General features: G+C 41.9%; 1 long non-coding RNA gene across 1 annotated transcript; it reads right to left on the reverse strand.

The window, feature by feature from the left end:
• Positions 1-269: 269 nt before the first annotated feature.
• Positions 270-6,436, reverse strand: LOC147348625 (uncharacterized). The gene is made up of 2 exons (XR_015151781.1): positions 6,131-6,436; positions 270-1,059 (listed from the first exon to the last, which is right to left on the reverse strand). It is a non-coding gene; the product is annotated as an uncharacterized LOC147348625 (long non-coding RNA).
• Between the last annotated feature and the right edge of the window lie 11,708 nt (positions 6,437-18,144).

Consider the following 18,144-nt stretch of genomic DNA (forward strand, 5'->3'; position numbering starts at 1 on the left):
TGGTTACCCTGCAATATAGTTTCTACTGGAAAGGCATTAAATGTATTTTCCCCTTAATTACATAGTTTCCAAATAAGAGGTTGTGAACTAACTGCCTCAAATGAGTTTCTTCTGATTTTCTCTTTTTAAAGTATCGTTATGGACTCATGACTTTTAATATATTCAGTGGGTGTGTTTTAATTGAATTATTTTGGGGAGCCAAACGTGGGGGCTGGAGGAGGGATGGAGTGGGAAGCTCCCATGATAATAATATTCTCATCAGAAACCAATGAGCCAAAACTGAGTGTAATTTAAAACAAAGTTTCAAAACAAGAGTGGTTCCAAGTATAACCTTCACACATTCTGGAAAGAGGAAGTGCTACTCTCTAAGAGAAGGATGGAAGACAATTCCGTTAATTATTGTTATCATAGTTATTCACATTCATATTCACTCCTCATCTTCAAGATGTGGGAGAATTCCAGACGTGCACCCGACGGATGGTCCCGTTCACCGATCATCAGCGAGTTAGGTGTATATTGTTACCGATGCCGCACAGATAAAAACTTGTATCCAAGGTCAGGATCTAGTTGACTGGCCTCCACTTTAGGAGGCTTCCAAGACACAACATTTTTAAAAGTTTTTTTCTTACCTGCAGCTGAGGGCCTGACCTAGGCTCTCTTTTTTTCCATCATGTAACAGCATATAGAAACAAGATCAGAGTCCATCCCTCAGTAAGTCATGGTTTCCCCACCCTAGTTTTCAGAAGAAGCAAGGAGGAGACTGATGTTGTTATTGTTAAAGTGGCTGTTGAGGCAGGTGTGTGCACAGAGTTCCCTGCCCTCATTGACCTCCACGGTCCTGCAGGATGCTCTTGGATTGACTTTGGCCTGTCTCACTCCTGGTCTTCTCCCTGCGGAGCAGATGCATCTGGGGAGAAGCCAGGGCATTCCTGCTCCCCGCTTGGTACTTGGCCCTGTTTTGTGCACTCTCGGCAGAGGCTGAGGCATGCTTCCAGGCCACCTCTTGTGCTGTAGTGCTTCAGATGGGAAATGCAGAGGCTGCCATTAATCTGCGAGTTTCTTCAAAGGAAGAACAAAGGTTTATATTATTTTTAATACATTTTTAAAATGGAAGTATAATCGATTTACAGTGTTGTGTTAATTCCTATGGTACATCAAAGTAATTCAGTTACGTGTGTGTGTGTGTATACATGTATATATATGTTCTTTTTAAAATATTCTTTTCCATTATGGTTTATCATGGGATATTAAATACAGTTCCCTGTGCTGCACGGTAGGACCTAGTTGTTTATCCATTCTGTGTAGAAAAGCTTACATCTGGTAACTCCAACCTCCCCTCCACCCCTCCTCCCGCCCCCACTTTGGCAACCACCATCTGTTTTCAGTGTCTGTGATTCTGTTTCATAATAAAGTTCATCTGTGTCATATTTTAGCTTCCATGTGTAAGTAACACAGTATTTGTCTTTCTCTTTCTGACTTAACTCACATAGCATGATAATCTCTGGTTGTATCCATGTTGCAGCAGATGGCATTTTTTGTTCTTTTGTATGGCTGAGTAGTATTCCGTTTTATACACACACACACACACACACACACACACACTTGTTGTTGTATAGTTGCTAAGTTGTGTCCCAACCCTTTCGTGACCCCATGAACTCTACAGGCTCCTCTGTCCAGGGGATTTCCCAGGCAAGAATACTGAGTGGGTTGGCATTTCCATCTCTAAGGGATCTTCCCAACCCAGGGATCGAACGCCTGGCTCCTGCCACAGCTCGTGCATTGCAGGCAGATTCTTCAGCCCTGAGCCACTGAGGAAGCCCACCCTACGTATGTATGAGAAGGTGTGGTGTGTACATACATCTTCTTTATTCATGTGTCAGTGGGCATTTGCGCTCTTCTACGTCTTGGCTGCTGTGAACAGTGCTGCTGTGAGCACAGGGATGCATGTACCTTTTTGAGTTCTAGTTTAGTCTGGGTGTATGCCCGAGAGTGAGATTGCTGGATTATACAGGAATTCTGTTTTTCGTTTTCTGAGGACCCTCTATACTGTTTTGCACAGTGACTGTACCGTCTTCCATTCCTTCCAGTGGTGTAGAAGGGCTCCCTTTTCTGCACACCCTCTCTAGAATTTGCTATTTGTAGACTTTGTAATGATGGCCATTCTGACTGGTGTGAGGTGGCGTCTCATTGTAGTTTTGATTTGCATTTCTCTAATAATTGGCGATGTTGAGCCTCCTTTCATGTGCCTATCGGCCATCTGTATTTAGAGGAGCAAAATTTTCGAACCAAATTTTACAGCTGGAAGGGGGCGACAGAGGATGAAATGGTTGGATAGCATCATCGATGCAATGGATATGAGTTTGAGCAAATCCCGGGAGATAGTGAAGGATGAAGAAAGCTGAGGCGCTGTCATCCATGGGGTCACAAAGAGTCGGACACGACTTAGCAACTAAACAAGACTCACTTTACCTCATGAGAGTAGAGACTGTGTCTGTTTTCATCATCAGTGTGACCCCAGAGCCCACGATAGTGCCTGTCATAGGAACCATTTCATTATCATTTGATGAACAAATAAATGAACTGGATAACCAAAAGTCCGTTGCTGGCCATATATAATTTTTTTTTCCTCAGGAAAAAGCACTCCGTAACAGAGATAGTGGCAATAACCACCAGGTGGGGGAGAAAACCCTGTGACTGTGCCTTGCATCTCAGGCAGGCCCTGGGGCTGTTAGGGATCTCAGTTGTCCCCCAGACAGGTTGTAGTAAACCATATGCATGTCCCTCACAGCTTTCAGTTTCTAAAAATAAATTGCTTTTTTTAGGTAAAGGGTGAATAAGTTCTTGCAGTTAGTTACCCTGAGAGATGTAATTGGTGAAGCATAAGAAACTGATGGACCTCAAATCACTTGTGCACTATGGCTTGTAATGAAGCACCAGTGTGTTCTCATGACGTCTTACCTGGGATTTTGCTTCTTGTGTCTGCAAATAATCAGGCATGACAACGCACGCGCACGCACACACACACACACACACACACACACACTTTTGCAAATACAGTTCACTCATAGGCAGGGTCACCTTACCCACAGGACTTTCTTTGCTAAACCTTGTCCCATACCCACCTCCCCACACACACACAAATGCACTAGCTGGGGCAAATGATTTTATGTGAGACTAGCAGCCAGTTAGAAAAAACCTTTTAGGAATAAGACAGATGTATTTAGCAAGCGTCTGGCTCAGGAAAAAACAAACAGTCCGCAAACCAAACAGCACTTCTGGGCTTTCTGAGCTTTTGGCATTTTAATCAGCATTCTTGATTTTACTCATAATCCATCTTCCCTTTTAACAGTAAAAATAAATCCTCCCTTGAACTTTTGCCCTCTAAAGTTTTGATCTCTGAAGGCATTCTTTCATAATAACTCTACTACCCACAAAGGGTATCTGTCCTGAGACTAAGCAGGTTTGGAATAAATGCTATTCCCAGGCCCGCCCTGGTTTCCCAGAAATGACACCTATCTCTCTGGCCTAATTAAACTCCTTCCTATGAGGCCAGTGTACTTGGGCCTTGTGTTGAATAGAGTTACATTTGTTTTTCCTTCTCTCTTAAAACAATCCCAAATAAAAGGTCCAGAAGAAGTATGCCCAGATGAGAGTTAAGCAGGAAAATGTTGGCAATGGACTAGACCAGGTGTCAGTTCAGAGACTTGAGCTGAAACTCTCTCCTAGTAGCAGAAAAAGTGATTGTTAAAACTCAGGTGGGCAGGAATGTCACTCAGCTCTTCCACATATTATACACCCCTTGAGCTGAGCTTCCTCATCGTGCCAGTGTTGACGAGACCAGATGAGAACCAACCTTTTCTACACTGTAAAGCTCCCCTGGAGCTCTGTCAGGCCTTGGTAATCCATTTTCCAGATCATTCTTGTGTTTCGCTTGCTGTGGAAGTCACATAGTGCCTTTTACTGAAAACATAGGCACCTGGCCTAAGTATTTTCACAAAATCTAAAATAATAAAAGACTGGCTTCCAGGAAAGAAAATCTTTACCTGCCAATGAGAACTCCAGAATTCTGTTATGAGAAAAATTATAATTTGAGTTGGCTGATGCTATTATTTTTATCACCTACAAAAAGCGTTTATTAAGATCAGCTCCTGATAAATGCTAATCCACCATCAGAATTATTTTAGGACCTCAGAGGCCTTTCTTGTTCATTTCTTTTCCTGCACACACACACATATACCCATACATTCATGCATATACATACAGACGCATGTGCACCCATATACGCAAATGCACACACATCCATATACCACACAGATGTGTGCACGTATATACACACATACTGGGCTTCCCAGGCGGTGCTAGTGGTAAAGAATCCACTTATCAGTGCAGGAGACGCAGGAGACACAGATTTGATCCCTGGATCGGGAAGATTCCCCTGGAGGAGGGCATGGTAACCCACTCCAATATTCTTGCCTAGAGAATCCCATGCACAGAGGACCCCGGTGGGCTACAGTCCAGAGGGTAGCAGAGTCGGGCACAGCTAAAGCAGCTTAGCACACACACATACACATATACCATATACTTTACATTCATGGACATACCCTTTCATTCTCTTGGCATCATTTTTTAAATCAGTTATTACTTGCAGCTGCAAATTTTTAAAATATACATGAAATCTTCACTTTCTCCCTCAACAATAACAGTGGCTGTTCATCATGCTATGATCCTTAGAGGCTACCAGAGCCTTATTCTGTGATTGAAAGTGAAAGTGAGTCGCTCAGTCATGTCTGACTCTTTGTGCCCCCGTGGCCTATACATTCCATGGAATTCTCCAGGCCAGAATACTGGAGTGGGTAGCCTTTCCCTTCTCCAGGGGATCTTCTCAACCCAGGGATTGAACCCAGGTCTCCTGCATTGCAGGCAGACTCTTCAGCCACAAGGGAAGCCCAAGAATACTGGAGGAGGTAGCCTATCCCTTCTCCAGCAGGTCTTCCCGACCCAGGAATCGAACCGGGGTCTCCTGCATTGCAGGCAGATTTTTTACCAGCTGAGCTATCAGGGAAGCCCCTCTATTCTGTGACTAATATATGATTTATATGCCATTCCAAGGTTCCCAAACGCTTATTTTTCAGAAAGGAAGTGAACTTTATTTCAGTTCTTCACACTATTTAATAAGTACTCCATGTAATATTCTCTGTGAAACATCCACATTCATTCACCTATTATTTTTCACCATTGGAAAATGAGAACTAGATGGCACTGATGTTTCTTGCTAATTAAAGATGAAAATTCCAGCATAAGTTAGAGGCCTGGAGGGGATCAGACATTTTTCTGATAGGTGTGAATAGATTAGAAAAGTTAGACCAGACTTCTAGGTTAATTATAAGATTAAAAATTACTTCTGTAAAGCAATTTTTTTTAATACAGAAAGAGATTAGTTCCCATTTCTACCCCACATCTTGTATTATCAACTTGTGCTTTCCAGAAAATCAAGATCCTGCGTTTTGCTTTTAAGTCCAACTGTTAGAGCCATACTTTTTACCTGTAAAATAACTTGTTTAAGGAGCAATGCCTCCAGCTGTCATTTCTCAGAGAGCTTCCTGGAGGCCTGTGAGCTCCCAGCTAGTGGGAATAGGTTGGTAAAGTAAATCAACCTTCTCTGAAACCCATGATTTGTAACTGTGAATGAACAAATACTGATTGCTACTGTAAACATCCCACAGCAAACATTTTCAACCTTGAGCTTCAAAATGACAGCTTTTAGAATTACTTTTTTTAATAATGACGTTACCGGAAAACTCTTTGCTCTTTTGGTAAACACAGACTCAGTTTTTTGGCGAGATAAAATATGAGTCTGTGTTCAACAGAATTGACTATCCTTTTCCTTTAGATCTAAATAAGGTACTTTCAAAGTAGTCATGTCTACAGCTTCTCATTCTCTCAAAATTTTTATTTTTCTTTACCTTGAGGTTGCTTTTTTGTTTTTGTATATATAACATATAAATACAAGTTATAAAATACGCCATCTGATTTTAACTTTAACAAAGGATTTTAAAAAAAGGTATTAGGTATAATAACAGATTATCTTCAAAACTCTAGGTAAAAATGGAAGTAAGTACATTGAGTTTACCTGTCACTTTGAATGCTTCTCTGGAACTGTTTATACCCCAGCAGTCTTGTATCCTATAGTCTCCCGAATCTTCCCTTGACCTCGGAGGTGATGTTTAAGGGCTGATTCGTATTTTGGCTAAACTACTTACAAGCCTGTCGAGAATATTTCAGAGGAAAGAAGAGAAACATGAAGTAATTCTTTTGTGAAACATTGGTGTTTTTTCTTGACGGCACACCCTGACAGTTGTTTGAAGAGTCCTGTATGGAAGCATTTATTTTTAATCTACCGTTTATATACCTTATTCACTGTTCCTGGAAGTAGATGTATTAGCCACTATTTTTTTTCCTGAAAATTGAGTGGGTAAAAGTGTGAAATACCTGGAAAGGCTATTTTATAAAACAAAAGAATGATGGCTGTTCATTTCATCCATTTCACAAGAAAAGTGCAAAATTAGCCAGTATTCAAACTCATACATCTTTGATAAAATTATCATGATTAACCAATTCTCCCCAAAACTAAAACTCACAAAACTGTTTTTTTCACATCAGAACTGAAAACTAAAACTAGATGTGTGTGGGAATCATCACTTTGATTTTCCAAGTCACAATTAAATTTTTATTTTGAACTCCATTTCATGGGGAAGGATCTGTGCCCCACCCACCCACCTTCCACAACTTTTCCATGAGGCTGGTCTAAATTCCAGGAGGTAAGAGCTCTGTAAATTAGTATGTGCTTTAGACAGATTAGAATTATGTTCTGGTTTTGTTGACATTGTTTTTTGGTATTTTCGAGTTAAGAGGAATAGGACTAGGGGAGTAGCTGTTAGAATGAACAAGAGAGGGTCAGTGATTTTGCAAGTTATTTCAGGAGATGTAGTCCCAGGATATGCAGGAGGAAAGAATGGAGAACTCATGGAGGATTCTGAATCATCTCACTGGTGCGAGTGGTGATGGAACAGGACTCAGACAGACTGGCGGATTGATGTGTTGAACTGACACAGCTTTTGGGGCACTCGGAAAACCTAGAGATGTAAGTTGTAAGCTTCTGGAAATATAAGTTGGGTATGCAGGTGAGAAGCATGGCTTAAAGGTGCAGGTTTGATGGTCATCCTCCTACAAGAGAAATGAAACTGTAGGAATGAGTGAAATTACACAGAAGAGGAAGGTACAGTGTGAAAACAAAGCAGTTGAGGAGAGACCCCAACAGACACCACTTTCCAGAGGGGAACAGAAGAGGGGTCAGCCACGGAGAGCGAGAAGAAGCAGGGAGGAGAGAGAAGAGCAGCAGAAGCCACGGAAAGTATAAAGAAGGAAGCGGTCCGCCCTGGGACATGCTGCCAAGCTGACTCAGACAGGTGTGAGGTTCGGCAAGTGGAGCTCATCCGATGGCTTTTGAGAAGTCTGTTTCAATAGGGAGGAGGAGAACAGAGCCAGACTGTGGGGATGACTGAGCTGTGACACGTGAGCAGTCATCAGGGAGTACTCTCCTCAAAGAGGTTAGCAATAAAGAGAAGGAAAAAGTTAGGGCAGCAGACGATAGGAAAAGTTTAGACAAAGGAAGGGTTGGTTTAGGGTTAATATTTGTTATTGTTTTGTTTCATTTTGAATCTAGAGGAGACAAGCATAATTTTAACCTGAGAGGGAATCAGAGAGAGAGAAAGGGATATAGGAGCTAAGCACTTATATATATGTATATATATGAAAGTGAAAATATTAGTTTCTCAGTCCTGACTCTGCGACTCCATGAACTGTAGCCCTCAGGCTCCTCTGTCCATGGGATTCTCCAGAGCAGAATACTGGAGTGGGTAGCCATTCCCTTCTCCAAGGAATCTTCCTGACCCAGGGATCAAACCTGGGTCTCTCACATTGCAGGCAGATTCTTTACCGTCTGAGCCACCAGGAAATTATATATATATATATATATATATATACACACACACATACATACACACACACACACACACACACACATACATATATATAATGGGTGGAGTTTACCCAGCAGAGGTTGGAGGAGGTGGATGGGAGCATGAAATCTGGGTCATACTTAGCCTTAGACAAGAGTTTCTCCTGAGAATCAGTAGGGAAAGAAGTTTTGTGGGTGTTCTAGAAGATGAGGTAAGAACTTAGATTATGTAGCCCCTGAGATACTTTGCATGCAGTTAATGACTTTGCCCTCTCTTTCTGGAAAAAAGGGGTGGCAATAATCAACCATGGTTGATGATCACTGATCGTTTGGGGTGAGTCATATCAATGCATATGCACCTTTCCCATAAAAGGAGGTACATGTAGTGCAGTAAAGAAAATGAACCTAATGGTTTTACTGTTCCTGTACAGTGCATCTTTGTGTCCAAGACATACGCTGGTTTCCTGTTTAATATTGTTTTAAAATATCTGCTCAGCCATCTGGAGAAAGAAAAAAGAGGAAGAAAGCTAACAGCAGCGGGCTGCAACCAAAGTGAAAGTATCTGAACGTTGGCCTTGTGTTTGGAGTGACCACCTTTGGCTGGTCTCCATACAGGTCTATGTTGGCCTGGTATTTCTGCCTCTTTTCTTGTTTACAGAGAACAGGCGTGAGGCTTGACCTTTCAAAGGAGGGTGCCTTGGTTGTGGTGGCACATCAAACACTGGCAGATGTAACAAGGGTGCTTTTGCACTGGCTTTTATCTTACTTTCTCTTTATATCGCTAAATTATAAAAGTGATGCCCGCTTAACACATTATTCACCAGAGACATACTAACACATGCTGGACAGTATTGACTGGAGTGTTTCAGTATTCACTTACAGAACAAGTCGTTGGCCACAGGCATTAGTTTCAAAAATCCCCCAGTGAATAAAGAGTTAATAATGAAATTAAAATGACAGGCGTACAATGTGTAGTGTAGGGATCAACCACCGCACACCCCTATCCCCATTCTATCACCCGGCCTGGATTTGGGTATAAGGAGTCTGGTGCATCACCTTTCTGATTATGTATTTATAACTGCATTTATAAGTAACTAAGTGGAATCTTTCAATGACTGCGATTCTCCAACTTGATTTTGTCACTTTATTATATATTATGACTATCTTTCCATGTCAGTGCACATGGATTCTTCCTGAGCATTTTGACAGCTGCAGAAGACTCCACTTTACTGCAGCACAGTTCATTTAGTCATCCCCCCAAAAGAGGAACATTTAAACAGTCTCAGGGTTTTTACCACATCAAAGCCACAGTAAACATCTCTGTACATACTTCTTCACCCTCTTGTTTTTTTCTTAAATAAATTCTTAGAAGTGAAGACAAAAAATCACTGGGTCAAAGGGCATGTGCATTCTCAGTTTTGATACTAATTTCCAGTTTGTCCTAAAAAAAAGAGAAGACCTACTCCATTCTTTATCCTCCAACCAAAGTTTTAAAGCATGTCATTTCCTTATACCCTAGGCAATACCAGGTGTGTGTAATCTTTAATATTTCCTCACTTACTGATGAAGAAAATGGGAGCATGAATTCAGGGATTTCCAGGGAGCTTACCCTTCTAGAAAAGCCGAAGGGGATCATCTGTGGGGGTTGAAGAGAAGGGAGGGGAATGATGCTTCAGGGCTAGGGAACTTTAGGGGACAGCCACCGGGGTCATGTGGAAGAGAAGCTGAGCCAGAATATCTCAGCAGCTGTAAAGGCCAGAAGAAATTGAGAAAACATAGTTCAAAAGTTTTTATGCCGTAAATACAGTTAGTTATGTGAGTTCTCAGGTTTTGGAACAAGAAAAACAACAACAAATAGATGGCTGGAAGCATTAAAGGCTGATCAAGCTGTTGTAACAGAGTCACTGGTAGGAAATAGAAGCTTCTCTTGGTGGCGTGATGACCTGGAGAAGTGAGTCAAGGAGAAGAGATGCTAGACCAGAAACACAGAAGGAAGGTTCACAAGGTCACAGTTAGGTCACAGTCAGGCCAGAGGTAAGGTTTAAGGAAAGTGTAGGAACTGGAGAAACTCAGATAGCTGGGGCTTCCCTGCTGGCTCAGATGGTAAAGAATCTGCCTGCTTTGCAGGAGACCCGGGTTCGAGCTTGTAAAGATCCCCTGGAGAAGGGAATGACTACCCACTCCAGGGTTCTTGCCTGCAAAGTTCCATGGACTGGGGAGTCTGGCAGGCTACAGTCCATGGAGTCGCAAAGAGTTGGACGTGACTAACACTTGCGTTGTTCAGAGAGTTGATGATCAGAGAGGGTCACTTCTGAGCTGTCAGCATGGCAGTGAAGCAGCTTCAGGCTTAGGCAGAGCCAGGATGAAGGGGCGCCAGCCAGGTCATCCTCGGGTATGCCTGAGTGCACGCAGGATCTGGAGGTTGGTGAAGATGACTGACGGGAGACAGGCAGCAGCGGGTGACTGGAGACGAGAGATGACCGAGGCAAGGGCCAGTAAGTGACCGAAGGAGGCACAGCCAAGTAGTCCCTCCAGGGGTCTGTGTGTCGAGGGGCGCAGTGGTGGAAAGAAGGAAGTATTTATCTTCTGGGATTGCTTTGAGGATTAAACTAAATATCACTTTTTAAACATCAAACGTTTGTTACTGAAACACAGTTCATTGTGCAAAAAATTTTGAAGGCTATAATGACACATCATAGAGGGTTTTAAAATACATACCTACTTTAAAGAAGCAAATCTTCATACTATTATAAATTCTAACTGAAAAATACATGGGGCCTATGGATAATCTCTCAACACACAGAACCTTCTCTGTGGATACAAGCAGAGATCCTAGGGAAGAAACTAACTCCATGGTTTTAATGGTTTCTCTCACACAATATTAGATATATAGATTCACACTAAATCTCTTACAATGCAAAACTTTTTCTGTCCTATACATGCGGCTATTGATGTCTAAGTTGTCTTCTGACTTATAATCAGGCCTCATTATTTTTCAGTAAGACCAGATAAGAACAGTTAGGGACTGTAGATCTCCGCTTATGCTCACTGAAAGTTTCAATTCTGTGAGTGTTAGACGTTCGGAGTTTACCCTCCACGGGTTTGTTCAGGGGTGTTTCTATATAAAGTCGCAACCACATTTCTCCTCCACCGTACCTGCTGGTGCTGGGGAGGGTTTGCAGGCTGACCTAGTGCAGGCCAGATAAAGATACTTCAGTCCTGGAAAGACATCCTCCCCTTAGGGTAACACCAGATGGGTTTCTGAGCCTCCATTGTAGCAGTAAACCAGGTACATTACCTTTTTTATTTTTTTTTATTTTTAAAACCTTTTAGTTGAAGTGAAAGTGTTAGTCGCTCAGTCGTGTCTGTGACTCAGTCGTGATTCTTTGCCACCCCATGGACTGTAGCCCACCAGGCTCCTCTGTCCATGGAATTCTCCAGGCAAGAACACTGGAGTGGGTTTCCATTCCCTTGTCCAGGGTAGCTTCCTGACCCAGGGATCGAACCCATGTCTCTTGTGTTTCCTGCGTTGGCAGCTGGATTCTTTATTGAAATATTTATACACAAATACATACAAATTTGTACAAGCATTTAAATTTTCAAAGACTTGATTGAAGTTATACATATAAGAATATAACTCATTATTTCTCACAAACTAAAAATATATAACTTGCACACAGATCATGACACAGAATAGTGCCATAGCACTGGAACCCCAGAAGTCACCCTTTGCTCCCTTTTAGACAGTAACAGATAAAGAGATATAACTTATCTTTATATCCCTTTGTTTTTTTAGAGTGTTGGGTTATTTTTTCCCTTGTGAAGATAGTGTTTCTAGTCATGTCTTACTTGCCAGTACTTTTAGCAAAGCGATGACATTTTGGGCAGCAGTAACTCCGGCACTAGATGCGAACATACCATTCACGCTTTGTTAGGAATTCACGCGCTGGGCTGTTGGAGGTTTGCTGTGCCTCCTCTGCCCTCTCTGCCTTGCTTTCCCAAGCTAACTCTTGCCGGTCCCTCAAGATTCAGTTCAGGGATCTTCTCAATAGTCTCCTTGAAGTCCCAGACTGAACTAAGTGCCCCTTATCTAGTTCCCCAGAGAGTGACCATATGAATGTGACCTTCTAATGGGTCTAGCTGCTTTGCTACACAGTTAGGAGCCTAGAGAGCAGGGGTTTCAATCCTCTTTGCTCTCCCAACATCCACAGACATTTAAGGCACAGGGCCCAAGCCCTATAAAATATGTTAAATAAAATACTATGGATATTATATAATATATATTAAATATATAATATATAGTATGATATATGATAAAATATATAATAAAATAAGGGTTTCCCAGGTGGTGCTAGTGTAAAGAACCCACCACCTACCAATGCAGGAGACATAAGAGACTCAGGTTCAATCCCTGGGTGGGGAAGATCCCCTGGAGGACAGCATGGCAACCCACTCGAGGCAGTATTCTTGCCTGGAGAATCCATGGACAGAGGAGCCTGGCAGACTACAGTCCATGATGTCACAAAGAGTCAGACATGACTGAAGTGACTTGGCATGCATGCACACATAATAAGATAATGTGAGTCCATGACAATGAAAAGAAAACCACACACCCAAATTAGTAATAGTTTCATGGGATATCTTCAAAATGTATCATTAAGTCAACCGATCAACTAGAATTCAATTTGTAGTTATATAAAAACATAAGGGTTAAATCACAAGAACTAAATAATTCATTCTTGAAGACTCATAATTATGAAAGTCATATAAACCAAACTCAAAATAACATTTAACACAGGAAATAGGGATAGCTGGATGTTTGCTAATATATGATGCATGTCCAGGAGAAGGCTTGCCCAGAGCAACCCCTCCCTCCCCCCCAAACACACACAGTATCTGGAAGCCAGCAGGCACTCACAAATGTTTGTTGAGATGTTCCTGTTTAATTTCAATTCAGTTCTTCAAGAATTGCTCAGAGGTATTATAGCCCAGCCCTTGCTGGGGGCAGGGGGAGGGGGCAATTCAGGTTGATCATGTAATAAAGATTCCATCCTTCAAGGAGCTTGAAATAGAGTAGTGAGAAAGACAAGTATAAACCTACCAAGAATGACACCCACCGCATCGAGAAAACTTCCATCCATGAACACAGCTGCACTAGGCGATTCAGACTTTGCAAAGGGACTGCAGAGCCCTATCTTGGTAAGCAGAGCTTCCTGAGCACATCTAAGTTTTCCATTTTCTAAGCTGGAATGCAGTTGGTGAACATATTTCCATTGACATTAGTCCAGGTAAACATGTAGCAAAGATCGTAGATCTAGGGAGGCCCACATTCCTGAAGAAGACACTAGAATAGATACTCCATCACTGTGTACATCATGTATCTCTTTCTGCAGTTTGACTTGAAATAACAAATCGAAAAGCACATCTCTGGACAGTTTTACTGCCTTACCTGATGAAAATTCTGGTTCCTTGCTCAGGACAACCTTCTCTCCCTCAATCATCATGCTCACCCACAACTCTTGCACACACCTTTTAAAGACCAGCTGGAATTCTGCCTCCTGAAAGACTCTCCTGAACTTCCTTTTACCTTCAAGACAGTTGACTTTCTCTTCTCTGAACTCCCATTCCCCATATTGCCTGCTCTGAGATCCCTTTGCAAGCTTGCGTCTTCCCTTGGCTTGATCATAAGGCCCTGTTTGAAAGGGACAAATCCCATCTTGCTTATTGTTCCCTTCCCCAGAGTGTCTGTTGTGTATCAGGTTTTCCACAAACAATTGCTGAATACAGGGATTGAGCTTGTGGGTCTGACTCAGATGCAGACATGCACATGAAGCTGTGGAATGAGGATTTGGTGCATATCATCCTATTGGCTCAGTGAGTAAAGAATCTGCCTGCAGTGAAGGAGACCAGGGTTCGATCCCTGGGTAGGGAAGATCCACCCAGAGAAGGAAATGGTAACCCACTGCAGTATTCTTACCTGGGAAATCCCATGGACAGAGGAGCCTGGGGCGTTACAGTCTATGGGGCTCACAAGAGTTGGACTTAGTGATTAACCCACCACCACACCATATGTACAGTAAATTATTCTCGTACTTCACAAGGAGGTATTCCTCCCAACCAGTTCCTAACATTTCTTAGTCAGTCTTCAGTTTTCGATGTTTGGGGTGTTTCTTTCCTTTGGGTTGTTTTAATTTTGGAGATTTAGATCAGTGAAGCTAATCTATCATTTGGGCTAAGACATTACCATCATCCACACGGTCGTAAAGGGAGTTGTAGTATTTTATGGTGAACCACTTCCTTGCCTGACCTCCTGTAAAACGTATGATATTTATTTCACAAATCTAACTTGTCAGCACCCTCTAATACTCTGTGGTCACCTGGAGCACTTTGAAACCAATTGACTCAACGAGCAAATAGAAGAACTGAAAATGGCCTCATGCCATCTCCTTCTCCAGGGGATCTTTCCAACCCAGGATGGAACGCATGTCTCCTGCACTGGCAGGCAGATTCTTAACCACTGACTCACCAGGAAAACCCAGTCAAATGCCATAGTTCCTGTAAAGACTCTTTGAATCCTGCATTCTTCCCTTCTTTCACGTCTTGACTACTTTCTCGGTTGTAACTGGATAGGGTGGGGGGAATTACAGAGGACCCTGGTAGTGTCACATGGACAAAGCCGTATTCCTCCTTCAAGATAATCCCCTTCCCCTGAAATGATTCTCCCCTACCATTTCCTGCCTACTACAGGAGAAGTTCAGTGTTTTGTCAAATGTTCCTTTCCCATACAGTCTTCAAGATTCATATTGTTTAATGATTTTCTTTATTACTTTCTCTTTTCAGTAAAGCCTCACCTTAGTCCCTCAACCCTACCCAAAGATTTATAGAGTAGGGGACTTTCGGGCTTCCTGAATCCTCCAGTTCTTCCCTGAGATGCTGTCTTGGCCACAGAACCTGGCACACAAAGGGGAGCTCTGTAAATAGTGGTAGAAGAAGTCACTATGTCAAGACCAAGCAAATCTGTCACCTTCCTGTTCCTCCTTTCGCCTAGTCTAGGTTGTAAACACCCCCAAATTGGCGGCCCGGTGTTAAGACTAGTCATTTATAAACTCATAAAAGTCTCATTTTGTAACAATATAAAAAGACCAGAGTTGATCTTTATTTACATTGAGCTCTGCTACATGGTGGACTTCCCAGGTGACTCAGTGATAAAGAATCTGTCTGCCAATGTAGGAGATGCAAGAGATGTGTGTTCGATCCCTGGGTTAGGAAGATCCCATGGAGGAGGAAATGGCAACCTGCTCCAGTATTCTTGCCTGGAAAATTCCATGGGCAGAGGAGCTTGGTGGCTTGTAGTCCACGGAATTGCAAAGAGTGGGACATGATTGAGTGACTGAGCACGCGTGCTGCTAAAAGGTATATAATAGCCTTGGTTGTATGCCTCCCACCCAATCCGTCCAGAGTGACACTCACGTGTGCACACACACAAACACATTTTTTTTTAATTGTCACAGTGATTTAAAAAAAAAAATAGGAGGCCGAGAAACTCACAGTTAAAGTAGGGTGGAGCTCTTTTCCTTCACAGCTCGAATTATTTGCTCTGGTAACCAACACAAGCTAGTAAGCAGCACGTGTTCAGCCTTTTCATGAGCCAGATTCATCACTTTAAGACCAAAATACATGTTCATATTTGCTGACACTATTTAGACAGCTTATGTAATAACACTTGGCTCAGCTGGATAGATGGGCTAACAGTGATATTGTTAACATCCTTGGTACAGAAGATTTTGGATTAAAGTAGAATTTTAAATTAAAATTACTGATGCAGCTTTGCAAAACAACTTAAAAAATCACCAAGCCCCAGACGTATTCACCAATGAAATATTTGTATTATCCACCCATGGCTTTGACTCCCTTGCATTAACAGCACTCAGTAAGCATGGGAGTTTGCTAGCAAGAAAATACACTTAAGTTTCCTTAGAAATGCAAACTGGTGAACAACTGTTTACTTAAATTTCTTAAAAGTGTTTATGAAATTCCTTCTTTATCCACAACATCTAGTAAAGTGACCTTCTCTCTATGTGAATTCAGTGAGTACCTACTACAGTAAGGAAAAGAAAATAAAGATTTTGAGGATTAATTATGGAAATAGAATATGTCTAGCCTAGTGTAGGCACTAAATAATGGCAACTCTTATTATCAAATTTGACAAACACTCATTGAACAGAAACATAAGGAATGCTATAGCAAAACAGAACTTTAAGTGATCTTAGAGGGAGTCATCATGGGGGTCTCAGGATGAGAATCTGCCTTTAGATCCTGCAGGGAGACAGAGGTTCTACCCAGATACTACTGGGAGGCCAGTCAAGTTGGTCAGAGCCAAGCCAGCGCTCCCAGGCCATCCTTCCATGCCTGGGAGCGCTCCAGGTGACACGCAGAGCAACCTCTTGTCCCTGAGGACTGAGATCCTTCCATGGGCAACTGCCTGCATATCATTCCTGAATCATCCAAGCCCCATCCAAGCCTCCTAACCATGCCCCATCCAAACACAAAAACTGCCCTTTCACCCCCTGCTTTTCAGCCGTCATGGGACACTCGATCCCCTACCTGGAGGGTGAGGGCCTTATGTACAGAGGGGTGGGGATAAATTTGGAAGAAAAAAGCTCTGTCACCTGTATTTGGGTGGAACTAAATGGTCAGGAAACCCTTGCCAAGAAGCCAAGAGATTTGAATTCCAGACTTGGTTCTGCTGCTCTTATTCCTGGCCAAGACACTTTACTTTTCTGAGCTGTCTTTCCTCATCTGAAAGTATTATATCCTTCTAGCTCCTACTTTGTCTGAATTTAAAATTATCCATTTAAATTACTTCCATTTTACTATTGACCACTTAACTACTAAACGTTTTCATTGCTCCACCTCTTTTTCTAAAGACGTCATCCATTTGTAAGTGATGAAACTAATACAAATATGTTTCTAAAGAGCAAAACCAGAAAGCAGGTGTGAACTATTCTGGTATGGTGCATATTCAATCATATTCTGGTTTCAAGAATTTCATTTTTCTTTTCATTTATCACCATATTCGTTTTATTTAATGTAAATCGTGTACAGAGCTTAGTAATTTTCCCAAGAACTGAGTTGAGTACTTTTTTAACTTGACACTTTAACTGCCAGAATAAAGTAGTAGCAGATAAATTCTGTAGAATAAAGCTTACTTACAAATGGATGATGTCTTTAGAAAAAGAGGTGCGTTTAGTAGTTAAGTGGTCAATACAGTAAAATGGAAGTAATTTAAATGGATTGACCACTTAACTACTAAACGTTTTCATTGCTCCACCTCTTTTTCTAAAGACGTCATCCATTTGTAAGTAAGCTTTATTCTACAGAATTTATCTGCTACTACTTTATTCTGGCAGTTAAAGTGTCAAGTTAAAAAAGTACTCAACTCAGTTCTTGGGAAAATTACTAAGCTCTGTACACGATTTACATTAAATAAAACGAATATGGTGATAAATGAAAAGAAAAATGAAATTCTTGAAACCAGAATATGATTGAATATGCACCATACCAGAATAGTTCACACCTGCTTTCTGGTTTTGCTCTTTAGAAACATATTTGTATTAGTTTCATCACTGACTCAAGCTTCAGATGCCCCCACCTAGTCTTCTGAAGCCTTGAACATGTGACCTTGGCTCTCGGTCTCTTCATCAATAAATTAACCAGGTGGAACCAGCTCTCTAAAATCCTGTCTAGATTTTTAGGTTCCAATTGTGATTCTTTTTTTTTCAATTGTGACCCATTTTAAGTTGCACTGTATAGGAGCCAAATTCAACCTAAGCTCTCAAAGCATTATCTACACTAGCTCGTCTGTTCCTGAGATAGGGATGATGGTAAACGTCCTCCCCCAGCTTTGAGTGTCCCAGTGTCTGGTTCTGTGCTCCTTCTCATTTCAGTGTCTATCATGTGGGGCTCACTTTCTAGTTTACAGGCTGCCTCCCCAGTGATTGTATCCGCTTCTGTTTGTCTTCTGAGCCTCTGAAATGCCCCCTGAATGACCTATGCCCATTCATTGGCTTTCATCTACCCAAGCCCAAGCTCCCTTTACCCCACTGACATAATCCACCTCTTTCTAG

This window comes from Bos grunniens, chromosome 22 (assembly GCF_055505025.1).
Source record: "Bos grunniens cultivar Pamir isolate PY7600 chromosome 22, Bosgru_T2T1.0, whole genome shotgun sequence".
Lineage (NCBI taxonomy): Eukaryota > Metazoa > Chordata > Mammalia > Artiodactyla > Bovidae > Bos > Bos grunniens.